This window comes from Anastrepha obliqua, chromosome 6, assembly GCF_027943255.1.
Source record: "Anastrepha obliqua isolate idAnaObli1 chromosome 6, idAnaObli1_1.0, whole genome shotgun sequence".
In the NCBI taxonomy this organism is placed as follows: domain Eukaryota; kingdom Metazoa; phylum Arthropoda; class Insecta; order Diptera; family Tephritidae; genus Anastrepha; species Anastrepha obliqua.
In genome coordinates, this window is record NC_072897.1 from 56,929,746 (window position 1) to 56,957,171 (window position 27,426).

A 27,426-nucleotide genomic window follows, 5' to 3' on the forward strand; every position below is an offset into this window, starting at 1 on the left:
CCCGCGATTGATTGAGCTGAGCAGCTCCAGTTTAGCGTTGATGCGAGTTCAGCGTTTGCCATAGATACGCTAAAGTATACAAACTATCTTATAATACGTTCACATATGCATTAACCACATATAAATCCGCCAAATTAATCTAACTCCAAAATTGACAATCATCTGTCAATACTGCTTTGAGAGGTTTTTCTTTATAGAAATTATTTAGGTGGAATATTTCGGTGGTTTTGGTTTCTTTAATTATTAGTAACGATATGAAGAAAATACAAGGAGAAAGAATAGCTAATTTAATGGCGCAATTGGCTGCTAATAATAAACAGTTGGCGGAAATCCGTATGCCCTGTTTACTGAGGTTGCAAAAAATTATTGCAGCAATACGCATGCGAAATTCTATATTACATTTTATAATAAGTAATAAGAGGACAAAACGTTTATTGACACACTCTTTTTTCCGTTAAACGAATCCATAATTAATAAAATTTCACAAAAATTTTATTAGAATTACTTATACAGACCTATTTTCTTTGCCAGCATCCATTTCATTTAGTTTTTATTTTGATGTTTCTCCTTACATTCGTAATAATAATTATCGAGAGTATCGTTATTATCTAGGAATAATTTATAATTTCAGATTTTGGGAGAGATATTTTGTATGGGAAATCGCGCTCGTTAATTACGGATTTTGAATTAAGCGCGAAAAAGTAGATCATGTACTTATATGTGAACGTATTATTAGACCTACAACCTCGGTAACTCGTTAAAATAATAGGAAAGGTCAATGAGTTAAAGAGAAAGGTGTGAAACCCCCTAATGAAATTTAACATACTAGTACTGTAAGTACAACTCTGCCATTCACTAAGTTCATTCGCTTGTTGTTCATGTCGCTTTCCTTCCGCCATTACGAGATAGATTGTTTTGCGCTGTAAGGGCATGCGGGCTAAGAGTAATATTAATATTTTCTAAATTTGCTGTAGAATTAAACGTGCGGAAAATTGTACTGAGGAAATAATAAAACGTATGTTTAAAATCAATTATATCAATGTTAAAGTTGGGATTTACCTGGTGGGTTAAATATTGCATTAAAAATATTTCGGTCATAAATAATATTCGCAGTCATTTAGGAGGAATTGACAATGCAACAATCTGGTGAATTTTATGAATTTCAGTGCAAAGTGCTAAATATGCTCAGTGTTTAAATATTGAATATGGGACATTTATTCTCAAGCAGCGTTAGCCTACAATATATATATTTGCGTTTTACTTATTGCTTTCATCAATGGTATTGTTTTAGTAACCATTTGTTATTAAAAATGCATTTCAAAACGATTTGTCTGAGATGTTGGAAGGAGTGTATAGTGAAAACAAAGGCACCTCTAATACATGAATGAATAAAAACTTCATATACGTGTACTGCGTGGTTTAAGAAATTTAACTATTACAATTAATACACGAGAGATGCCAAATCATGAAGCCACAAGAAAATTTTTGCTTACACTGATATTTTCAAAATAATAGAATTTCTGTGTTTACCTTATTTTTCATTCTTGTATTTAAAACAAGCAATTTATTGGTTTAAATCGTATGTGTTATATTTCAGTTTAATAATATTCTGGTAATTGATTTGTTTTCTTTTTTATAGGGACGGATCATATTTTGCTAGATCGAGTTGCCGTATTAGTACACATTTACATATAACATATATATTTATATATACATATATTTATATATATATATAGATTTATATATATATATAGATTTATATATATATATATATAGATTTATATATATATATATATAGATTTATATACATATATTTATATATAATAGCTATATATGTTTTGAATTTGTAGCTCGTTTAATCTAATGCAAGTAGAGATGTTTTTCAACCACTGTTTAATATCCTATTATTATTACATAGAGTTAATTGATGCTTTAACAACAGAAATGCCTCCCTTAAACTTTTGTAACACCAGCTACAGCTGTTTTAATAGTAAATGGGGCGTCACCGTCTAGAATGTAGAGAAAACTTCTTTAAAGGAGGACATGTTCAGAACAGTTTGAAACTACCATATAAACAGCAAATTGTTATAGGGAAGCGGAATATTTTATATTGATGTCCCATAATATGAAAAAAGAGATATGTTTGCGAGGGGTAAAGAGATTGTCCTACATTCTAAAATTCAAAACCACACCCTCAGAAAAGTTATAGTGTTAAAGTTATTTGATTTCAAGCTTTGTAAAATTGACAACAAGTTATTGTTGTAGCAGCACCATATATACAGTATATTGTCCATACATGTACGACGAATGCTTCTAGAGTGAGTCCTTGGCCGGATATAAATCCGGGTTATTCCGGTAATAAAGAACCGACTCCTGGGGACGTTGACCAACAAGTCGCCTACTTTGTTTTTTTTTAACAAGAAGAAATATTGCCAGAATTCGTTTAAATAACCCTGTATCTGTATATTTTCATTTTCAGGAATCTGGCAACACAATACTGTTGTCAATTCCAATGATATGATATACTTGTTTAGAAATGATAAGTGATGATAGTCGGGTTTAGTATGCGCAATTTGAGGTAATGTATAATGATCTAATAAATAAAACTTGTTCGGCAGAGTATAATATATTTTCGGCTGGAATTTAGAATAATGTATATTGGGCAATTTTTGGCAAACTATTATGTCTTTATTAATGAATCTTGGTGGAGATGTTAGTGAGGTGTTAAGGAACACTCTTTATAATTCCAAATTATTCGGGAAATAATAATTTCATAATTATTTGCCTTCAAAATGCCCTTTGGAACTTCACTATAATTTGCCACATTACACTATATATTTTTAAAACTTCACTAAAATGCACCGAATATACACTCACACGCGTGTTTTTACTTATTTTTATCCTTATATTCGAATTATTTTTATTAAAATTAATTGCAAATGCATTTGTCCATACAGTCACTTTCCAATTTTAAACGCGAATAAGAAGAAGATTGGAATGACAACAGTATGGTGTTGCCGGATGCCTGCAAATGAAACAAAAATATGAACAAAAATTAAGTATTTAAGTTTAGTGTTAATGATGGGGATGGGGGTTATTGTGCGTCCTTACTACATACACGCATATGATGTTTTAATTTTGGGTTCAATGGTTTTAACACGGAAAGGAGTTCTACGCAAAAATACTGTGGATTGCGTAGCCGGAGTTGGACTGATGAGGGTTATTTTTTTGAAGCGCGGCCGAAGGCCGCCCACGCGAAAAAGAGTTCTACGCAAAAATACTGTGGATTGCGTAGCCGGAGTTAGACTGATGAGGGTTATTTTTTTGAATCGATAAGTTGTTGTACGAAAAAATACTGTGTTAATTAATTTAATTTAATTTTAATTACTTTATAATTTTTGTGATACGCTTAATATCATTGTTTTTAAGTTTAAATGATGTTTTTATTTGCAAAAATATTTCTCAACTTAAAATTACAGCAAAAAATACTGCAGTTTTACAATGAACCTTCAACTGAACATCCCTGCATACGAACTTCGTTTTTTATATCAGGTGTATGGCAACACAAATTTTTCGCTAAATTAGAGAAATTTAACATTAAATTACTTAAAAACTATTAGCCTCCAGCAGGTTCGGTTTTCATTTTTAAGATGGGGATACACCCCTCTATCACCCCCTTTTAACCTTTTTTTCAAAGCGATGTACATTATACTAAAGTTTTTCCGTATTTTCTTCTAAACTTCATAAAATGTACAGTTACACGCGTGTCTACTTGTTTATACTTGTATTCGAAATATTTGAATGAACATTAATGCATGCGAACTTCGATCTTATATCAGGTGTCTGGCAACACCAACTTTTCGCTAAATTACTCAAATTTAACAATAAATTACTTAAAAACTATAAACTTCTGAAGGGTGCGGTTTTCAGTTGTAAGATGGGAATACATCCCTCTGTCCCCCCTTTCCATCCGGAGGCTTCTAGTTTTTAAGTAATTGTTAAAGAGGTAATTTAGCGAAAAATTGGTGTTGTCAGACACCTGAAATAAGACCGAAGTTCGCATGCAGACACGTTCAGTTTGTATATCTGCAGTTTTTTTTTGCCTTAACTTAAAATTGAGAAGCATTTTCGAAAATAAAAACATCTGAAATTGAGTTTGTAGAATTTTTGCTTGGAATTTTTCGGCCACATTTAAAACAACATAAGTCCAACTACGGCCACGCAATCCACAATATTTTTGCATAGAACTCTTTTCGGCGTAAACGGTTGTTGTTGTTGTAGCAGTACCTTTGCCCTGTCAGTGTAGTGTAATCACCGGTCTAACGGTAGGCCCAAGAAACTAGCTGTTTCGACGGGTTGGGTCCAGAGGGAGAGAGGTGTTAGATGAGTGGGTTTGATGGGGCATGTGAAAAGGTGGTTAGTGTTCTGCAGGGTGCCTTCACATGCTGGACATATGTTTAGTATGTCGGAGTCGATTCTGGATAGGTAGGAGTTTAACCTGCTAAAGTATCCAGAACGTAATTGAGCCAAGGTTACGCGGGACTCTCGGGAAGCTGGAGCTCTTCGTCTGCAATTGGTGGTGGTTGGACTCCGATAACGGCATTCGGTTGTAGGGAGCATAAAAAGGTGGTAAGGGTCTCCCGATGAATGTCGTTTATGGCCTGTCTGTACACTGTCCGATCCTGGAGAGCAAGCTGTAAAAGGTGACTCCCAATATTTTGGGGTTGTTAACCGTCGGTATTGGGGTATCATCGACGTGTACCTTAAGTTGCAGCTTGACCTCCTGTCCAGGTGGTGAAAAGGGTCGCCGTGAATTTAGTGGGAGAAAGTTGTAGATTTCTCGCGGTGAAGAAGCGAGAAAGGCAGGCGAGGTAGTCGTTTACTTTTGAACATAGGCCATCAATGTCATTGCCCGACGCCATTATCGTACAGTCGTCGGCGTAGGAGACCAGTGAGACTCCCTCTGGTGGCTGGAGGAATTTCGGAATATAGAAATTAAAAAGCAAGGGAGAAAGAACACCACCCTGCGGTACTCCTTGCTCTATTTTTCTCTGTTTAGACGTTTGGTCTCGAAATATTACCGACGAGTGACGACCAGTCAGGTAGTATCGACTATAAAATGTCATCTAATAACCTGGCGTGGTTGACTTTATCGAAAGCCTTTTGTAGATCCAACCCTACTAGGACAGTCCTCTCGCAGGGGCGGTTTTGGTTGAGTCCACGGTTTACCTGGGTGTTTATGGCGGTGAGTGCAGGGGTGGTGCTATGTACTCGTCGGAATCCGTGCTGATGTGGGGCTGAGGCCAGGTGTTTCGTGAAGAGTGGGAGTAGGAGGGCTTCAAGGGTTTTCACTACTGGGGAAAGGAGACTTATCGGACGATAAGATTCCCCTTGGTTGGCCGGTTTTCCAGAATTCAGTAGTGGGACCACTCTCCCTAATTTCCACTGATCGGCAATGTTGAGAGTGGCCATAAACAAATTAAAGACCTTGGTGAGAAATTCTACTCCCAGCTTTTTCAACATCAGCATGTTTAGTCCGTCAGGGCCAATGGCTTTAGATGGTTTCATGAGTTTGATGGCCCCCTTAACCTCGTCGCTGGAGAAAGCAAGCGGTGTACTGTTGTGCGTCAGTTTGTCCAACCGTCTGGTAGCACAACGTTTTGGATCTGTCGGGCGGAGGATGAAGAATAAATTGCCGGCTAAAGTAGCTCGCGCATCTCTTCGGATCCGACGAAGTACGACCGTTGAAGGTGATATCCACCTTTTCGTTGCGCTTCGTCGGGTTCGACAGGGACCTTACGCTGGACCAGAGCTTGCTCACACCAGAGGTGAAGTTGCAGGACTTCAGGGGCTCTTCCCATTTAGTCCGCTGGTCCAGTTGCTGGATCTCCGAATTGAGATCCTTTATTCGAGGATCCCCGGGATCGGCCTGGCGTAGACGGTCACGCTCGTTTGCCATAACGGCTGCTTCGGCTGGGAAATTGGGACGTAATTCCCGGATCCGTCCAGCGGGTATGAAGCGAGCCGCGGCGGCTGTGATCGCCTTGCGGAATGCGCGTTCGCATTGGTCCAGTCAGCTTTGTTGAAGTTGATGTATGACCGATGATCCGCGGAAACAAAGTCGGCAGATTTCTCGATCAAGATGATAATGGGAAAGTGGTATGATGCAAGCGATAGCATAATCGCCAGGTTATGCTATTTATCAGACCTGCGCTAGGAATTGTGATGTCAGGCAAGCTGCTGCAATTGACCACTACCCTAGTGGGGGCGTCGTCGTTTACAGTTCTGGATGTCGAATCGTCTATCTGCTCTGCCAATAGCTGTCCCCTACAAGCATTTGGCAGGCTTGAATGCCAAAGATCGTGATGCGCATTAAAGTCACTTACTACAAATCGGTTTTCACCCCTGATGAGCGCACCAATATCAGGGAGATATCCTGCCGGCCAGCAGGTGACAGGGGGTATATAGATATTATAAATTTCGAGCTCGGCATCGCCTGACCTGACAGCTATACCTTGACATTCTAAGGTTCTGTCTCTGCGGTCGATGCCTTCATCAATGAGACGATACTGCACTATATGGTGGACTACGAACGCTAGGCCACCACCGTTGTCTCGCTCGCGGTCCTTTCTGTGCACATTGTAGCCGTCCCTGGTGATCAGGGTGCAGTTTTGTCTCTTAGACCGCAGCTATCTTGATATCATGTCGCCTCATGAAGTCGACTATCTAGTCAATCTTACTCGTAAGTCCATTGCAGTTCAATTGTAAGAGTCTTAAACTTCTCGGCGGTGTGGTCGTAACTTGGGGGGTGGGGACGCGTGATGTTTTTTGCGTAGGTCCTGTTGTGAGTTCCGCAAAAGTTGTTGTGGCCTGATGTTGACGAGTGGTCGCGCCACAGGGGGTGGTTGTGCGCAGGCCAGAGCACCTCCGAAAATCGCACCAGCCATTGCAAGAATTGTTGTCAGGTTCCGAGGAACTATGGTCTGACACACGGAACAGACTGTGCGGGGGACCACGAGCTGCTGGTTTGTCCCCGCGCTGGGGTAGGAGCAGGAACGCTGTGTGTCAGTGGGCGAGTTGTGTTCTGCCTGAGTGATCCTTACCGTTAAGTTATGGTTGGTGGCGGCAGTTTGTCGTGCCGGCACTGAGGACGGTATCGCCGTTGAAGGAGGGAGCAACACGTGGCCACATATCTTATGGACCACTCCCTACGAGTCTTAAGGCCTGTACAGGGCTTAAGGTGGCACCACCCGTTGCACTTATTGCACCTAACCGAGGTGGAGCCGTTTGTGGCAGATGCAGCAGTAAAATACCTCTGGTCCATGGGTTGGACACCAGCTCTGAAGAGAAGTACTTCGCCATTCCCATGGCAGCCGGTTCTACGTTACCGGAATGACTCGGGTTTTCCCCGACCAAGGGCTGCCGCCCCAGTACACTAGCCCTGTCTAGTGTACCGTATATCAACCAAACCCTTACGTCACAGGAGCAAACTCTCGCAGCAAACCTGCTCCAAATACTTCTCCTCAGGGCTGGAGTTGAATCCAACCCTGGGCCAGAAGTATTCTACTGCTGCGTCTGCCATCAACGGCTCCACCCGAACTCCACCTCGGTTAGGTGCAATAAGTGCAACGGGTGGAGCCACCTTAAGACCTGCTCAGGCCTTAAGTCGCACAGGGAGTGGACCACACGGTATGTGGCCACGTGTTGCTCCCGCCAACAAGCGTCTGATGCCTCCACGGCTAGCACACCCCCTGATAGGCCGGCAATACCAACCGCCACCACAACCCACACCTCCACGGTGAGGAGCCTATCGGAGCAACACAACTCCCCTTCAACCCCTCCCCTCCCTTCCAGCTCCAACCCCAGTGCGGGGACAAACCAGCAGCTCCTGGTCCCCCGCACAGTCTGTTCCGTGTGTCAGGTCGTAATACCTCGGAATCTGGTAACAGTCCAATGCAATCCCTGCAATGGCTGGTGCCATTTTCGGAGATGTTCCGGCCTGCGCACCACCCGTGAGTGGACAACTGCCTACGTTGCCCCCTGCTGCAGAGCTCTGCACCCACAACCGCCCTCGGAGGCGCGGCCGCCCACCACCATCAGGCCGCAACAGCCACAGTGGATTGCGCAGCAGGCCCAACGCAGACAACACCACGCGTCCCTCACCCCCCGGATTACACTGACCTCACCGAGAAGCTTCAAGCTTCTCCAGCTAAACTGCAACGGACTTACGAGTAAGGTCGACGAGATAGTCGACTTTATGAGCCGGCACAGTATCAAGATAGCTGCGGTCCAAGAAACAAAGTTGCACGCTAGGTCATCTCTGATCACCAGGGATGGCTACAACGTGCACAGACGTGATCGCGAGCGAGACAATGGTGGTGGCCTAGCGTTTATAGTCCACCACACTGTGCAGTATCGTCTTATCGATGAAGGAATCGACCGCAGGGACAGCACCTTAGAATTTCAAGGCATAGCTGTCCGGTCAGGCGATTCCGAGCTCGAAATATTTAATATATATATACCCCCTGTCACCTGCTGCCCGGCTGGATATCACCCTGATATAGGTGCGCTCCTCAGAGGTGAAAACCGATTGGTTGTAGGTGACTTCAATGCGCATCACGATCTTTGGCATTCAAGCCTGCCAAATGATCGTAGGGGACAACAACTGGCAGAGCAGATAGACGACTCGACATTCAGCACAGTAAACGACGACGCCCCCACCAGGGTAGTGGGCAATTGCAGCAGCTCGCCTGACCTAACAATTGCTAGCGCTGGTCTGATAAATAGCATAACGTGGCGACCTATGCTATCGCTTGCATCAGACCACTTGCCCATTATCGTCTCGATCGAGAGACCTGCCTACTTCGTTTCCGCGAATCACCGGTCCTATTTTAACTTTAAAAAAGCTAATTGGGCCGGCTTCACGGAATTCACCGAGGACACCTTCGCCGCTCTTCCCATCCCCACCGATGTGCGCGTTGGCGAACGCGCATTCCGCAAGGTGCTCACAGCTGCTGCGGCTCGCTTCATCCCAGCTGGATGTTATAAGGACATACGTCCTCATTTCCCAGCAGAAGCAGCCAGTTTAGCAACCGAGCGTGACCACCTACGCCAGGCCGATCCCGGGGATCCCCGCATAAGGGATCTTAATTTGGAGATCCGGCAACTGGTAAATCAACACAAGCGGACTAAATGGGTTGAGCACCTGAAGACTTGTAACCTCACCTCCGGAGTGGGTAAGCTCTGGTCCACCGTTAGGTCCCTGTCGAACCCGACGAAACACAACGACAAGGTGGCAATCACCTTCAACGGTTGTACTTCGTCGGGCCCGAAGCGATGCGCGAGCTATTTTAGCCGGCTGTTTACACTGCATCCTCCGGGCGACAGAACCAAACGTCGTGTTACCAGAAGGCTGCACAAACTGACGAACGACAGTGCGCCACTTACCTTCTCCGGTGGTGAGGTTCAGGGGGCCATCAACAAAACGAAGACATCGAAAGCCATTGGCCCTGACGGACTTAACGCGCTGATGCTGAAGCATCTGGGACCCCTGGGAGTAGGATTTCTCACAAGGGTCTTCAATTTGTCTCTGGCCACTCTCATCATCCCTGACAAGTGGAAAGCAGGGAGAGTGGTCCCACTATTGAAACCTGGGAAACCCGCCAACCAAGGGGAGTCTTATCGGCCGATAACTCTCCTTTCCCCAGTAGTGAAGACACTTGAGGCCCTCCTACTCCCACTCTTCACGACACACCTGGCCCCAGCCCCACATCAGCACGGATTCCGACGAGTGCACAGCACCACCACGGCACTCACCGCCATAAACGCCCGGATAAATCGCGGGCTTAACCAAAACCGCCCCTGCGAGAGGACTGTCCTAGTAGCGTTGGACCTAAAGAAGGCTTTCGATACAGTTAGCCATTCCACGCTACTAGATGATATTTATCAGTCGACACTCCCGCCAGGGCTGAAGAGGTGGTCCGCGAACTACCTGAGCGGTCGGCACTCGTCAGTGATTTTTCGAGATCAAATGTCAAAGCAGAGGAAGATTAAGCAAGGCGTACCGCAGGGTGGTGTCCTTTCACCCTTGCTTTTTAACTTCTAAATCTCGAAGCTCCCCCAACCACCAGCGGGAGTTTCCCTGATCTCATACGCTGACGATTGCACGATAATGGCGTCGGGCAATGACATCGATGGCCTGTGTTCCAAAGTGAACAACTACCTCACCGACCTTTCTCGCTTTTTCACTGCGAGGAATCTCCAACTTTCCCCCACCAAGTCCACGGCGACCCTTTTCACCACCTGGACAAAGGAGGTCAAGCTGTCCCTTAAGGTAAAAGTCGATGACACACCAATTCCGACTGTGAATAACCCCAAAATTTTGGGTGTAACCTTCGACAGCTTGCTCTCCTTCTCTGCGCATACAACCGCAATTGCCACTAAGGTCCAAAATCGCAACAAGGTCCTCAAATCGCTGGCCGGCAGCACTTGGGGCAAGGACAAAGAACTGTTGCTTTCGACATTTAAGGCAATTGGCCGGCCGGTTCTAAACTATGCTGCGCCTGTCTGGTCGCCTGGTACTAGTGATTCGCAGTGGACAAAGCTGCAGACATGTCAGAATACCGCCATTCGGACAGCGACCGGGTGCCTCCTGATGTCGCCCATACAACACCTGCACAACGAGGCACAAATGCTCCCAGTTGCGGAGCACAACAAATTGCTCAGCAAGCAGTTCCTGCTGGGGTGCTACCGCAGGTTTCACCCCTGCAGACACCTGCTTGAGCCCGAGCCGCCTCCCAGACACGTCAGGAGACATCTCCTCGACTACGCTGACGAACTCCAGGACAAAACTAACCGAGACCTACTGGACAGGACAGTATTCAGACAGTCAATAAACGACATTCACCGGGAGACCGTAACCACCTTCATGAACTCCCGTCCTGTGAATGCCGTAATCGGAGTCCAACCACCACCCATTGCAGATGAAGAGCTCCAGCTTCCCCGTGAGACTCGTGTAACATTGGCACAATTACGTTCTGGATATTGTAGCAGGTTAAACTCCTACCTATCCAGAATTGACCCCGACATACCAAACACATGTCCGGCATGTGAAGGGACCCCGCACGACACTAACCACCTCTTCACATGCCCCCTCAATCAGACTCATCTAACCCCCCTCTCCCTCTGGACCCAACCTGTCGAAACAGCATGTTTCCTGGGCCTACCCCTAGATGAGCTAGACGAAGATGACAGATGATATACCTACACTGACAGGGCTAACTACGCTGTTAAAAACAACAACAACAGAAGTACTTCGTTCCCACGATGGTCGGTTCTACGTAACCGGAACGACCCGGATTTATATCCGGCCAAGGACTGTCACTTCAGCAGCATTCCTCGTATGTGCACCGGGAATGTTTATGCTGCTACAACAACAACTGAAGTATTTGGAGCAAACGTGCTGCAATGGATTGCTCCTGTGACGAAAGATTGGGGGTGGGATACGGTACACTAGACAGGGCTAGTTTACTGGGGTGGCAGCCCTTGGTCGGGAAAAACCCGAGTCATTCCGGCAACGTAGAACCGGCTGCCATAGGAATGACGCGTTAGTGGCCTTCGCTCTCGCTTCCAAAATATAACTCTCATCAGTCCAACTGCGGCTACGCCATCCACAGTATTTTTGCATAGAATTCCTTTCAACGTTAAAACCAATCAACCCAAAATTAGAACGTCATATGCATGTGTGTAGTAAGGATATTGTGCCTCCTTACTGCCCCATCCCCATCAACACTGAACTGAAATACTACATATATGATCATATTTTCATTTTTATTTGCAGGCATCCGGCAACACTAACTGTTGCCAATTCCAATTAATTCTTATTCTTATAAGGGTTGGTCCTAAACCACTCCCTGACATCTCCACCAAGTTTCATTAAATAAGACGTTCTAGTTTGTCTAAAATTGCCCATGTTACATAATAGCAAATCCCGGCCTTTCCCGGTGATGAAATGATAAAGGATTGGCATTTAATTTTCACTGAAATATTTCGAATACAAGTATAAAAAAGTAAAAAAAAAACGTGAGATTGTACATTGTATGAGTTATATTTTATGGGTGAAGTATAGAAAAAAAATAAATATGTATAATATATTGTAATGTACCAAATTATAGAGAAGTTGTCGAAGGCACTTTGAAAGAAAATAATTGCGAATCTATTGTTTTAGGAATATTGGGAGTTACAAAGGTTGTTTATGCTCCACTCCCTAACATCTTAACAAAGATTCATGAAATAAATCATTATACTTTACCTAGAAGTGCCCATGCACCATTATACTAAACCCGACACCTAGTCTAGTTAATTTTAGTTAGTTCTAAGATATTCAACATTTAGGAAAATAATTGTAAATCTGATATCGATCCATGTTTTCGTGTGGTAACGTTGAATGTTATGTGCTTTTACTCAGTGCTTGTGAGTGGTTGACTTTAGGTTTTTTTTATTTTAATTTTATTTATATATTTAAAAAAATTTTTTTTTTTATATTGTTTATATATTTTTTTTTATTTATTAATTTTTTTTATTTTGTTTATATATTTTTTTTTTATTTATTAATTTTTTTTTATTTTTTTTTTATTTATTAATTTTTGTTTTTTTTATTGTTACTAGGGATGTCGACACAAAATTTCTGATTGCTTCAGTGGTCAAATTCAATAAAATTCTCAATCGATACAGTAAATTGAATGATTCATCCCATGAAATATTTTAACTCAAATGTTGCCAACATTTGTGAAGCAATGGGCTGTTGTTGTTGTTGTTGTAGCAGTATCTTCGCTCTGTCAGTGTAGTGTAATTTACCGGTCGTCTTCGTCTAGCTCATCTAACGGTAGGCCCAGGAAACTGGCAGTTTCGACGGGTTGGGTCCAAAGGGAGAGAGGTGTTAGATGAGTGGGTTTGATGGGGCATGTGAAGAGGTGGTTAGTGTCGTGCGGGGTACTTTCACATGCTGGACATATGTTTAGTATGTCGGGGTCGATTCTGGATAGGTAGGAGTTTAACCTGCTACAATATCCAGAACGTAATTGTGCCAGGATTACGCGGGACTCTCGAGGGAGCTGGAGCTCTTCGTCTGCAATAGGTGGTGGTTGGACTCCGATAACGGCATTCGGGGGTCGGGAGCTTAAGAAGGTGGTAAGGGTCTCCCGATGAATGTCGTTAATTGCCTGTCTGTATACTGTCTGATCCTGGAGAGGTCTGTCCGTTTTGTCCTGGATCTCGTCCACGTAGTTGAGGAAGTGTCTCCTGATGTGCCTGGGAGGTGGCTCGGGCTCGAGCAGGTGTCTGCATGGGTGAGGCCTTCGGTGACACCCAAGCAGAAACTGCTTGCCGAGCATTTTGTTGTGCTCCTTAACAGGGAGCATGTGTGCCTCATCATGTAAATGTTGGATAGGAGACATCAGGAGACATCCTGTCGCGGTCCTGATGGCAGTATTCTGGCAAGTCTGAAGCTTCGTCCACTGCGTATCACTGGTTCCAGGCGACCAGACAGGCGCGGCATAGTTCAGAACCGGTCGGCCTATTGCTTTGAAAGTCGACAGCAACATTTCTTTGTCTTTGCCCCAAGTGCTGCCGGCAAGCGACTTGAGGACCTTGTTGCGATTCTGTACTCTCGTTGCAATAGCGGTTGTGTGCGCTGAGAAGGAGAGAAAGCTGTCAAAGGTGACTCCCAAAATTCTGGGGTTGTTTACCGTCGGTATTGGGGTATCATCGACGTGCACCTGAAGTTGCAGCTTGACCTCCTTTGTCCAGGTTGTAAAAAGGGACGCCGTGGATTTAGTGGGAGAAAGTTTTAAGTTTCTCGCAGTGAAGAAGCGAGAAAGGCTGGCAAGGTAGTCGTTCACTTTTGAACATAGGCCATCAATGCCATTCCCATGGCAGCCGGTTCTACGTTACCGGAATGACTCGGGTTTTCTTTCCCGACCAAGGGCTGCCGCCCCAGTATACTAGCCCTGTCTAGTGTACCATACTTTACCTTTAGCAATGGGCTGTCATTTTGCATGATTGGCAACCAGTTGGTATTTTTATGTGACTCTCAGTGGCAGTGGACGTTTTCCAAAACGTATGTTTGCAATTTAAAAGTCTCGCATCAATAAATAAACTGTCATATCATATCTCTACATTGCATGCGTAAAATATTGATACTTTGTAATGTTATGCCTTGCAAACCTGTTGACGTTTTGGAACAGTTTATTTACTTTGAATATTAAATATTAAATAAACTTGTCTTATAATGATAAAAACAATTCCATTAAAACTTTGCAAAAAGGATTCACCCAGGATATTCGCGTCGATCTTCCCTATATATCGTATAAATCAAGCAGTGTTTTCAAACAATCAAGAGCGCGAGCACAAAGTTCGTACTGGCTTACTTGACAGCATTTTTAAAAAGACGATAACACTAAATGCCAATGCCCACACTTAGAATATTGCCATGCTATTCCATAAAATTTATTTATTTATTTTTTTTTTTATTATACTTGCAAAAAGTAATTAAAATAAAATAACTGTTTATTTGAAATTAATGTGTACTTAATACTTTTTGCATATTGCTTAAGAATGTCATCGACAGCTTCGAGAAGAGGCCGAGGAACTTAACCAAAGATTTCTTGGGTCATAGGAAACCTCACCTTTGCATAAAACATTGGTTGATTGCATCTGTTACCCTATGTATTGCACAAAATTGTGCCATATATCATTATTACCGTAAGGTTTCAGAAATGAATTTATCATATTATTTTTTACGCATATATTAAAATTTTGTTCTCTTATATAAATTGTGTAAAGTATCAAGTGTATATGTTTATAAACTGTGAGTTGCGAACAAATTGTGTGACCACTGTATATGTCCGTATTTCTATGTTCTTTTGAAAAACTAAATTTTGTTACAGATAATAAAATGTGGATTTTATAGACAGTATACAAGTTTGAAATTCAAAATTAATAAAAGACAAATTTAAAGAAGCTATATGCATATATGGGACAATTTAGCAAAGGCCCAATTACATCACTCATTCGTATAGTGTTACACACATATTTACTGATGCAACTATGACCTACCCACGACTCATCGCCTTCTCATATCTATATACTTGAAAATTGAAATTTGAAAAGGTCGAGCCATGGAGCACCAGGAGATTTTGTGGCTCCTAAAACACTCAGCCAGAAACCATATTTATGGAGTCTACACATTGTTTTTATTGCTTCCTGTTTAATCTTAAGATCCAGTGGGAGCAAATCAAGCATAACATTTAGAGCATCACCAGAGGTTGTACTCATGGCACCCGTGATGCATAAACATACACTTCTTTGCACCTTGTATAGTTCCCGGATTTTGGACTTAACCATGCTCCGTCGCCACCAGACCACAGAAGCGTAAGTGATGATTGGTCTGATAAGTGCTGTTATATCCATAGGACCACCGTTGTTGTTGTTGTAGCAGTATCTTCGCCCTGTCAGTGTAGTGTAATTACCGGTTGGCTTCGTCTAGCTTATCTAACGATAGGCCCAGGAAACTAGCTGTTTCGACGGGTTGGGTCCAGAGGGAGAGAGGTGTTAGATGAGTGGGTTTGATGGGGCATGCGAAAAGGTGGTTAGTGTCGTGCGGGGTGCCTTCACATGCTGGACATATGTTTGGTATGTCGGGGTCGATTCTGGATAGGTAGGAGTTTAACCTGCTAAAGTATCCAGAACGTAATTGTGACAAGGTTACGCGGGACTCTCGGGCATGCTGGAGCTCTTCATCTGCTGTAGGTGGTGGTTGGACTCCGATAACGGCATTCGGAGGTCGGGAGCTTAAGAAGGTGGTAAGGGTCTCCCGATGAATGTCGTTAATTGCCTGTCTGTACACTGTCTGATCCTCGGGTGGTCTGTCTGTTTTGTCCTGGATCTCGTCCACGTAGTTGAGGAAGTGTCTCCTGATGTGCCTAGGAGGTGGCTCAGGCTCGAGCAGGTGTCTGCATGGGTGAGGCCTGCGGTGACACCCTAGCAGAAACTGCTTGCCGAGCATTTTGTTGTGCTCCTTAACAGGGAGTATGTGAGCTTCGTCATGCAGGTGTTGAATTGGGGACATCAGGAGACATCCTGTCGCGGTCCTAATTGCAGTATTTTGGCAGGTCTAGAGCTTCGTCCACTGCGTATCACTGGTTCCAGGAGCGGAATAGTTGAGAACCGGTCGGCCTATTGCTTTGAAAGTCGACAGCAACATTTCTTTGTCTTTGCCCCAAGTGCTGCCGGCGAGCGACTTGAGGACCTTGTTGCGATTCTGTACTCTCGTTGCAATAGCGGTTGTGTGCGCTGAGAAGGAGAGCAAGCTGTCAAAGGTGACTCCCAAAATTCTGGGGTTATTTACCGTCAGTATTGGGGTATCATCGACGTGCACCTGAAGTTGCAGCTTGACCTCCTTTGTCCAGGAGGTAAAAAGGGTCGCCGTGGATTTAGTGGGAGAAAGTTTTAAGTTTCTCGCAGTGAAGAAGCGAGAAAGGCGGGCGAGGTAGTTGTTTACTTAAGAGCATAGGCCATCAATGTCATTGCCCAACGCCATTATCATGCAGTCGTCGGCGTATGAGACCAGTGAGACTCCCTCTGGTGGCTGGGGGAGTTTCGAAATATAGAAATTAAAAAGCAAGGGTGAAAGAACACCACCCTGCGGTACTCCCAGCTTTATTTTTCTCTGTTTTGAAGTTTGGTCTCGAAATATCACCGACGAGTGACGACCACTCAGGTAGTTCGCGGTCCACCTCTTCAGCCCTGGCGGGAGTGTCGACAGTAAAATGTCATCTAGCAACGTGGCGTGGCTGACTGTATCGAAAGCCTCTTGTAGGTCCAACGCTTTAGGACAGTCCTCTCGCAGGGGCGGTTTTGGTTGAGTCCACGGTTTACCTGGGTGTTTTTGACGGTGAGTGCCATGGTGGTGCTGGGCACTCTACGGAAACCATGCTGGTGTGGGGCTGGAGTCTGGTGTTCTGTGAGGAGTGGGAGTAGAAGGGGGAAAGGAGAGTTATCGGACGATAAGACTCCCCTTGGTTGGCGGGTTTCCCAGCCTTCAGTAGTGGGCCCACTCTCCCTAATTTCCACTTATCAGGGACGATGAGAGTGGCCATAGATAGATTGAAGACCTTTGTGAGGAATTCTCTCCCAGCTCATGTCCTCAGTAAATTCCGCGAATCTGGTCCAATCAGCTTTGTTGAAGTTGATGTATGACCGGTGATCCGCGGAAACAAAGTCGGCAGGTTTCTCGATCGAGATGATAATGGGCACGTGGTCTGATGCAAGTGATAGCATAGGTCGCCAGGCTGTGCTATTTATCAGACCAGCGCTAGCAATTATGTCAGGCGAGATGCTGCAATTGCCCACTACCCTGGTGGGGGCGTCGTCGCTTACAGTGCTGAACGTCGGTTCGTCTATCTGCTCTGCCAATAGGTGCCCCCTACGATCATTTGGCAGGCTTGAATGCCAAAGATCGTGATGCGCGTTAAAGTCACCTACTACCAATCGGTTTTCTCCCCTGATGAGCGCACCAATATCAGGGAGATATCCTGCCGGTCAGCAGGTGACAGGGGGTATGTAGATATTAAATATTTCGAGCTCGGCATTGCCTAACCGGACAGCTATACCTTGACATTCTAAGGTGCTGCCCCTGCGGTCGATGCCTTCATCGATAAAATGATACTGCACTGAATGGTGTACTATGAACACTAGGCCACCACCGTTGTCTCGCCCGCGGTCCTTTCGGTGCACATTGTAGCCGTCCCTGGTAATCAGGGGAGAGCTAGCGTGCAGTTTTGTCTCCTCGACCGCAGCTATCTTGATTCCGAACCGGCTCATGAAGTCGACTATTTCGTCAATCTTGCTCGTAAGTCCGTTGCAGTTTAGTTGCAAAAACTTGAAGCTTCGCACGAGAATTGTCGTAACTACGCGGGTGAGTGATGCGTCATGTTTTCTGCGTTGGTCCTGCTGTGCGTTCCGCAAAATGGGTTGTTGACTGATGGCCGCGCCACTGGGGGCGATTGCTTTTGCAGAGCTCTGCAGCAGCGGTCAACGTAGTCGCGTGTCCACTCACAGGTGGTGTGCAGTCCGGAGCACCTCCGAAAATGGCACCAGCCTCTGCAGGAATTGCATTGCACAGTTGTCAAGTTCCGAGGAACTACGGTCTGACACACGGAGCACACTGTGCGGGGGACCAAGAGCTGCTGGCTTGTCCCCGCACTGGGTTAGGAGCAGGGGGGTTGTGGGTTAGAGAGGGAGTTGTGTTGCTCGTGGGGGCTCCTTACCGTTGAGGTGTTATTGGTGGCGGCAGTGTGATGTGCCGGCACTGAGAGCAGTGTAGCCGTAGCCGTAGAGGCGGGGGCCTCCTGTGAGCGGGAGCAACACGTGGCCACATACCTTGTGGACCACTCCCTGTGTGTCTTAAGGCCTGAGTAGGTCTTAAGATGGCACCATCCGTTGCACTGATTACACCTAACCGAGGTGGAGCCGTGTGTGGCAAATGCAGCAGTAGAATACCTCTGGTGCGGGGTTGGGTTCGACGCCAGCCCGGAAGAGAAGTATTTGGAGCAAACTAGTTGCAATGAGTTGCTCCTGTGACGAAAGATTGGAGGTAGGACACGGTACACTAGACAGGGCTAGTATACTGGGGAGGCAGCCCTTGGTCGGGAAAAACCCGAGTCATTCCGGTAACGTAGAACCGCCTGCCATGGGAATGCGACCACCGTTGTTTTAGCAGCATAAACATTCCCCATACTTACATACGGTGAATGCTGCTGGAGTGACAGTCCTTGGCCGGATATAAATCTGGGTCGTTTCGGAAACGTAGAACCGACTGTCGTGGAAACGCGACCACCGTCATTGCCTTTGCTGACATTCTCGCGAATGATTCGCCAGACGCTGACGGAAGAGTGGCATTCGACATCTGAGGTCCCTTTGCCTTTGCCTAGTCAGGTAAAGGCTTATCTGCCTTGGATTGGGTCGAGGATGCAGGTATTTCCGACTTCCCATTCTCGACTTTCCTCTTCTTTTTCATTCTCCTCCTTCCGGTCGTTGGCACAGACCCCGTTTCGTTGCCGGAAGAGTGCAACGTTACAGAGGAATCCTCTGTTCTGCCACGCTTTCTCGTTTCCATTACGGGTGCCGAAGTTGACGGAGCTTGAGTACTTACCTTAGCTAATGCTTCGGCTTTCTTCGCCTTCTGTTTTCTTCGTTTGATCTGCCTTGCCGATAGACCAGCACATGCGTTCGAATCTCCAATAACTTCAGTCTTTTTACCAGTACTTATCTGATTCGCACCAGGTTTGACCGTTGTCAAAGACTTACTCGCTGGCAGAGATCCATCTGAGTCTACTGAGAGATTGTCCGCCATCTCCACATCCTCCACAACTTGTTCAGTTGCTTCGGATTGCGACGACAGTGTGTCACTTACACTCACTCGGCTCTCCATTGGCATAGCCAATGTGCCATGTTTCACCACTAAAAGTGCGCTTCCTTCGGAGCCCTGGTTGTCATTTCCGGTCATAAGGGGGTGTGGGGTTCGGGCCTGCACATCCGATGCCCAAACCGTCGATTGATCGACGGTAGGATTTCCCGAAAGTGGGTTACCTTGTGCAGAGAGATGCATGGTTAACCTCCACGTTGTAGGTAATGCATTTTATACCTCCTGCCAGGTTGTCGGCACGGTACTCGCCACGTAGTTCGTGGGTGGCCACCAATTCCGCCCTTCCGCGGATGGGTGAATTCCCAATTATATATACAAGGTGGCGCAAAAGTAACATTGCAATGTTTTTTGGCTGTAATTTAAAAAAAATGAAAAACTTTGATTCTTCTTGTGGATTATTTTTATTTGGTATTTTAATTTGTTTTACACCAAGTCCAGAATATGATGTCATGAAAATGGCCGCCGCCACAGTTGATTGCCATTTGAGCCCTTTTTGTGGCATTTTCCATCACTTTGGCCAAAACTTCCGGCGATAGGTCGTCACATTCTTGACGGATATTGTCTTTAAGAGCTGCAAGAGTCTGAGGCTTGTTGACATAAACCCGCGACTTCAAAAAGCCCCACATAAATAAGTCTGGAGCGCTCAAATCAGCCGATCTTGCTGGCCAGTGCAAATCGCCAAAACGAGAGATTAGGCGCCCGGGAAATGCATCCTTCAGCATATCGGTTGTGATACGTGCAGTGAGTGCCGTTGCACCGTCCTGTTGGAACCACATGTTTTCCAATCCCAATTCATCAAGTTGCGGCAAAAAGAACTCGTTGATCATTGATCACAGTAACCGTTTGGCCCGCGAAGTCTTCGAAGAAAAAAGGTCCGATGACTCCTCCAGCGAAAACAGCACACCATACAGTGACTTTGAGCGGGTGTAATGGCTCTTCGTGGGTTATACGCGGATTTTCAGTGCCCCAGAAGCGTAAATTTTGTTTATTTACGTACCCGCTAAGATGGAAATGGGCCTCATCACTCATGGTTATTTTTGACGAAAAATCATCTTCCTCTTGGTGGTGATCAAGGATGGCTTGAGCGGTTGTTAGACACGATTGGCGGTCAGCAGCTAACAGCTGATGCACCGTCTGGGCTTTGTACGGAAACATCTTCAAATGTTGTACCAAAATTCGCTGTAAACACCGTCGACTGATACCCATTTGCGTGGCAAGTCGTCTGGTCGATGTCGACGGCGCTTCCATGACATCCTCGGCTACAGCAGCAATATTCTCTGCAGAACGGCTACTCCGGGATCTGCCACGCCTGGCAGCATCTCGTGTTGTGCCAGTCTCTTCGAGGCGAGCGGCTAAACGTCGCAGTGTTTCACCAGTAGGCGTTGGACGGCGAGGAAATCTGCGACGAAATTCACGTTGTGCCAAAGTCACCGACCGATTATTGGTCAAAAAAATAGTCAGCAATATTCCGCGTTGTGGAGCAGTGTAGCGTAACATTGTTTATTAACGTGTATTTCACATGTGTTTACTACACAAATGTCAAAACAGAACTGACATTAGGGGCCAATCGCAAAATTTATAGCATTTTCTGATAGGAGGATTACTTTAGCGCCACCTGTTATATTAAATTATTTATTTCATGGGAAATTTCGCTTGTTTACAACGGAGTCTGGAGCTAAGTTAACAATAGAGTGGGGAGCATTGCAGTAATTGCATTATATAAGTGTGGTAAAAGGGCCAGTGAGATTTGCGCATTCTTGAAAAAACTTAATAATTCGAGAATATTTGTGCAGATCAATTGTTTTTTCCAAACGTTTGAAGTGACAGACAGAAAAAGAAGTGGTCTTCCTCGGGTGGTTCGAACCTGTGAAGTCATAAAAGCCATTTGAGAAAAAATTCGCAAAAATCCATTAGAAAGCAGATAATCATGTCTTCGAAAATGAATGCATCGACCAGATCCATAAAAAAACTAATAAAAGGTGTTCTCCACATGAAAGCCTTCCGTCGCTCAACTGGATATCTTTGGACAGCGCGCTTCAAGCAAAATCGAGTCGAAAGATGCAAGCAACTTCTTCGGTGGCACGCGGTCAACAGCCACGAAAATAATCTTTTCACAAATGAAAAAAATTTCACTGTTGAAGAAGTTTTCTGTAAGAAAAAGAAAAAACAAACTATGCTAAAACTTCTAAAGACGCAAAAAATTTTGTTCCAAGGGTTCAGCGTGGCCACCACCTCTGTAATGGTTTGGTGGGCAGTGTCTTGTAAGGGCGTAACATCTCTTCAATTCTGCGAAAAAGGGGCAAAAGTGTACCAGGAGGATGTCATAGGCGGCGGGCTGAAGGCCTGGAGCAATACTCTCTTCAATGGGGAGCGTTGGATCTCCCAGCGAGATTCCGCTCCCGCCCATAATTGAAAAACCACCCAGCTGTGACTAAAACAAATATTCTTGGGTTCAAAAACCACCCAGCTGTGGCTATTCTTGGGTTCGTAGCCGCAGAAAATTGGCCGTCTGGAATGGAAGTCCAGATCTGAATCCAATGGACCTTAGCTTGTGGGCAAAATTAGAGAAAGAGAACATGGCCTGCCGACCTCACAGAAATTTGGAGAGTCTCAAACAATCGTTTGGTTCGAAAGGTGACGTCAATATCCATGGAAACTGTGCATGCTGCAATAGCCGGATAGCCTAATCGTTTCACGGCTTGCGTAAAAGCAAATGGTGAGCATTTCAAATGAAAATTATTTTTTTTTTAATATTTACATGATTAAATAAAACGAATTTCATAAAAAAGTATTAAAATTTCATATCTATTAAAGACATGTCTTGTACTTATGGCAGGACTAAGTATATGCATGTGCGTATGCACACTTGATACCCTAGCTTGTGTACATTCATGTTTGTATTGTTTTGTTTTGTTTGTTTCTTAACAGTAATAGTAGCCCTGCCAGTGTCGGGTATACCACCGGTCATCTTCGTCTAGCTCATCTAGGGGTAGGTTTTAGGGGCCATGCGAAAAGGTGGTTAGTGTCGTGCGGGGTACCTTCACATGCCGGACATATGTTTGGTATGTCGTGGTCGATTCTGGATAAGTAGAAGTTTAACCTGCTACAATATCCAGAACGTAATTGTGACAGTGTTACACGTGTCTCACGAGGAAGCTGGAGCTCTTCATCTGCTGTTGGTGGTGGTTGGACTCCGATTACGGCATTCACAGGACGGGAGCTTAAGAAGGTGGTGCCGGTCTCCCGGTGAATGTCGTTTATTAACTGCCTAAATACTGTCAGTTCCAGTAGATTGCGGTCAGTTTTGTCCTGGATTTCGTCAGCCTAGTCTAAGAGATGTCTCCTGACGAGCTGGGAGGCGGCTCAGGCTCGAGCAGATGTAACATCCCAGCAGGAACTGCTTGCTGTTTGTATTCTGCACTCCCAGCGGAACTACCACACTCACCGACGTAAACGTACGTTGCATGCCAGCTGACACTACAAAACTTATGAGGGTGCCATTTAAATGAAAACTCATCATCGTGTCCGTAGAAAAGTTTAAATGTTCCGTAACATTTTTTCAGCTGATTGTTCTCTCTGGACACAGTGTTGCCAAAGAGTACCCGTGGAATTCATTAATAAAATAAACTTATAAAAGTTCAAATTTTTATGAAAATAATTTAAAAGCGCTGTTAATTGTTGATTATAGGTAGGTGAACTATTTACATTACAATGAAAAATTGTAACTACTAATGCGGAGGTATGTATGCAAAAGTGTAAACGGCATCATTGTGTCGATACAATCATACACAAACCGATGTATTATGTAAATATGTAACCAAACGAAAGCAGCTGTTCTCTACGTGCACAAGTTTTACTCAATTTTGTGTATCTCACGGACAACAGACAGGGTCTGCAATAACGTCGTTCCGTGTCAGCTGACACGAACAAATTAATTATACCCCAGGAAAATAAAAAATCACCACTGTTCCATTACGTCGGTATCGTGGATCGTGTACGTGTGTAATTGAAAATAATCGGTCGGTGCAAGGTCCGGAGAATAGGGCGGATCCTGAAGAACCTCCCATTCGAGCTCTGTGAGAGCGGCTTTGATGACTTGTGCAACATGAGGCTTGGCCTTGTCGTGAAGGCGTATGGTTTGACCATGTCGATCATGACCCCGACATACCAAACATATGTCCGGCATGTGAAGGCACCACGCACGACACTAATCACCTTTTCACATGCCCCCTAAAACCGACTCATCTAACACCCCTCTCCCTCTAGACCCATCCCGTCGAAACAGCATTTTTCCTGGGCGTAGCCCTAGATGAGCTAGACGAAGACGACCGATGATATGCCCGACACTGGCGGGGCTACTATTACTGTTAGCAAACAAACAAACAATGTCAATCAGGTCTCTTCAGTTGAATAGCCTCATTCACGCAGTTTAGCTGGACAATGTAGTGGTCCTGATTAACCGTCGCATTTTTTCGAGCATTCCCCAGTGCACCATTCCCTCCCAGTCCCACCAAACACATATCATGATCTTCTTCGGATGAAGATCCGGCTGGACTGGGCTTTGGCGTATCTTTTGGGGCCACCCGCCTAAAGCTAATAAAAAATTTAATAAGTCAAAAATACAATTAATATAGTTTTTTAGAACAGAAAGAGTTCTATCAAATGAATACTTACCCTTTGCCAAACAGCAAACAAGTCGTAAAATAAAAGAAAATCTAAAAACTTTATGAGCTTATTCCCCAATCCAATACTTTCATTATAAAATATTGAAATATTTCTTATAGAAATATTTGTAAATATTTGGTGAATCATGAATTTTTTCATGTGGGTCTTGTCGCGTCTCCGTATATATGTGTGCGTGCATAGTCATGCCGTAAGATGCAGAAAACAGCAACAGGTAGCTTACAAAAAAGTTCTGTCTTGAACATTTCGAAAGAATTATTTTTTGTTCCCTGATAGTAGTTAAGTATTAATTGGTATATTTCCTTACGTATGTGGTTCTCCAATTCATAAAAAGTGCATAAAATCGTATCTACAGCCCGGTTCACTTGATTAGAGGCAATAATTTTTATGGTAGAGAGACTGCACTTTGCTAGAAAATAAACATGCATCAAAATATAATATTATCCGTTCCTATGACAGTCGGTTTTACGTTACTGGAACGACCGAACCGGATTTATATCCGGCCAAGGACTGTCACTCCAGCAGCATTCTCCGTCCATGTATGGGGAATGCTTATGCTCCTACAACAACAACAACATAATTCCATCTAACGGTATTGCGCAGCAGTAAAACTTCAGCAGTTATAATATTATGCTTGATTTATTGGTTCAATTGAAGAGAGGCGCATAGTTTGGATACGTGCGCATTAAAGCTGTGAAAAGGGATCGTTGAATCGTGCTGAAAACAGCATTCATTGCTTTTGATCTCAAACTTTTTAACTTTAAAATTATTATTACTAGTATGTAACCCCCGAAAATCGGGTGGGCTTTTTTCCTACGGAAAGTAAATTTTGAGTTTTGCAAAAAGGATCAAACGCACACAACATTTTTAAATACATACATACGCTTATGTATTGTAGTTCAATTGTACCATATATGAACGAAAACAAAAGTGGATGCTTCTACCAATCATATCCAATACGTGACGTTTCAAACATTTATCACTTACTTACCTGCTCTATTCCTCCATTTAAAGTAGGAACTCTTCTACGAACTCTTCTTGGTCGTCCTCTAGGCATATTTTAAAATAAAATATGGATGTACTTTTTTCTTAAAATAAATTCTATTTTGCGTCTGTCCAAAACTCTTTCTAATTTGCACTGTTACCGTTGTTTTAAGTGAATTGACAAATTTCAAGTCAATTGTCAATTCATACCAATTATTGCCATCACAACAAAATTTTGAAAAAAATTCGCAGCACCTGTTGGGACTATGTTCATGAATACATATTTATTAGTAAAGAGAACAAAACAAAACAATTATTGAGAATCCAAATGTACATTTATAAGTGCTCTTGTATGTGTCGTAATCCCGCTCACAAAATTAATTTTACTCTTTGCATAGACATGCTGTGATCAATATGAAAATGTTAATAACTTCACATACGAATATCTCATTAATAAATGAACCAATTTAATTTTTATGATTTTTTCAAACATACTCGTCAAATCTTTTCTTTTGATATATAAGGTTGGCCAAAAAGTCTTGCGGTATTTCCGCAAGCTTGTCTTTGCAAGCGCGTAGCTCTAGTTGTATTCGTCGCATCGGTTCACGCTAGAGGTTTTTGGAAAGCTCTTTTCACGTGCTAACACGTGTTTGATTAATTGTTGGTTGTTTGCTTTTAGTCGTTCGTGAGTTATAGCGTCGCAAACATGGAGCAAAATAAAGAGAAAATACGGCATATTTTACAGTACTACTACGATAAAGGCAAAAATGCATCTCATGCTGCCAATAAAATTTGTGCAGTTAATGGACCCGATACAGTTTCCATTTCCACCGCACAACGATGGTTTCAACCTTTTCGTTCTGGTGCAGAGGTGATCGAAGATGCGCCACGGTCCGGAAGGCCTGTCGTCGAAAATTGCGATAAAATCGCTGAATTGATCGAAAGAGACCGGCATAGTAGCATCCGTAGGATCGGCCAAGAGCTGGGCATGAGTCATCAAACCGTTATAAAACATTTGAAGAAGCTTGGATTCAAAAAGAAGCTCGATGTATGGGTGCCACACGACTTGACGCAAAAAACATTTTTGCCCGTATGGATGCATGCGAATCGCAACAAAATCGACCCGTTTTTGAAGCGGATGGTGACTGGCGAGGAAAAGTGGGTCACTTACGACAACGTGAAGCGCAAACGGTCATGGTCGAAAAGCGGTGGAGCTGCCCAGACGGTGGCCAAGCCTGGATTGATGGCCAGGAAGGTTCTTCTGTGTGTTTGGGAGGATTGGCAGGGAATCATCCACTATGAGCTGCTCCCCTATGGCCAAACGCTCAATTCGGACCTGTACTGCCAACAACTGGACCGCTTGAATGCAGCATTCATGCAGAAGAGGCCATCTTTGATCAACAAAGGCCGAATTGTCTTCCATCAGGACAACGCCAGGCCACACACATCTTTGGTGACGCGCCAGAAGCTCCGGGAGCTCGGATGAGAGGTTCTTTTGCATCCACCGTATAGTCCGTATCTGTTGTTGTTGTTGTTGTGGTTGTTAACAGCATAGGTAGCCCTGTCAGTGTAGGCATATCATCGTTCGTCTTCGTCTAGCTCATCTAGGGGTAGGCCCAGGAAACATGCTGTTTCGACAGGTTGGGTCCAGAGGGAGAGGGGGGTAAGATGAGTCGGTTTGAGGGGGCATGTGAAAAGGTGGTTAGTGTCGTGCGGGGTACCTTCACATGCCGGACATGTGTTTGGTATGTCGGGGTCAATTCTGGATATGTAGGAGTTTAACCTGCTACAATATCCAGAGCGTAGTTGTGCCAGTGTTACACGGGTCTCACGGGGAAGCTGGAGCTCTTCATCTGCAATAGGTGGTGGTTGGACTCCGATTACGGCATTCACAGGACGGGAGTTCAAGAAGGTGGTAACGGTCTCCCGGTGAATGTCGTTTATAGACTGTCTAAATACTGTCCGGTCCAGTAGGTTACGGTCGGTCTTGTCCTGGATATCGCCAGCGTAGTCAAAGAGGTGTCTCCTGACGTGCCTGGGAGGCGGCTCAGGCTCAAGCAGGTGTCTGCAGGGATGAGACCTGCGGTAACATCCGAGCAGGAACTGCTTGCTGAGCAATTTGTTGTGCTCCGCAACTGGGAGCATTTGTGCCTCGTTGTGAAGGTGTTGGACAGGTGACATCAGGAGGCACCCGGTCGCTGTCCGAATGGCGGTATTTTGACAGGTCTGTAGCTTAGTCCACTGCGAATCACTAGTTCCAGGCGACCAGACAGGCG

General features: G+C 44.5%; 1 protein-coding gene across 2 annotated transcripts in view; it reads left to right on the top strand.

The window, feature by feature from the left end:
• Nucleotides 1–875: 875 nt before the first annotated feature.
• The window catches only part of LOC129249999 (mediator of RNA polymerase II transcription subunit 26), a 93,390-nt gene continuing 66,839 nt past the window's right edge, over nt 876–27,426 (top strand). For both annotated transcript variants that reach the window (XM_054889647.1, XM_054889648.1), the window contains exon 1: nt 876–1,015. The gene's annotated coding sequence lies outside the window, so the exon portion shown is untranslated. The remainder of the gene's footprint in view (nt 1,016–27,426) is intronic.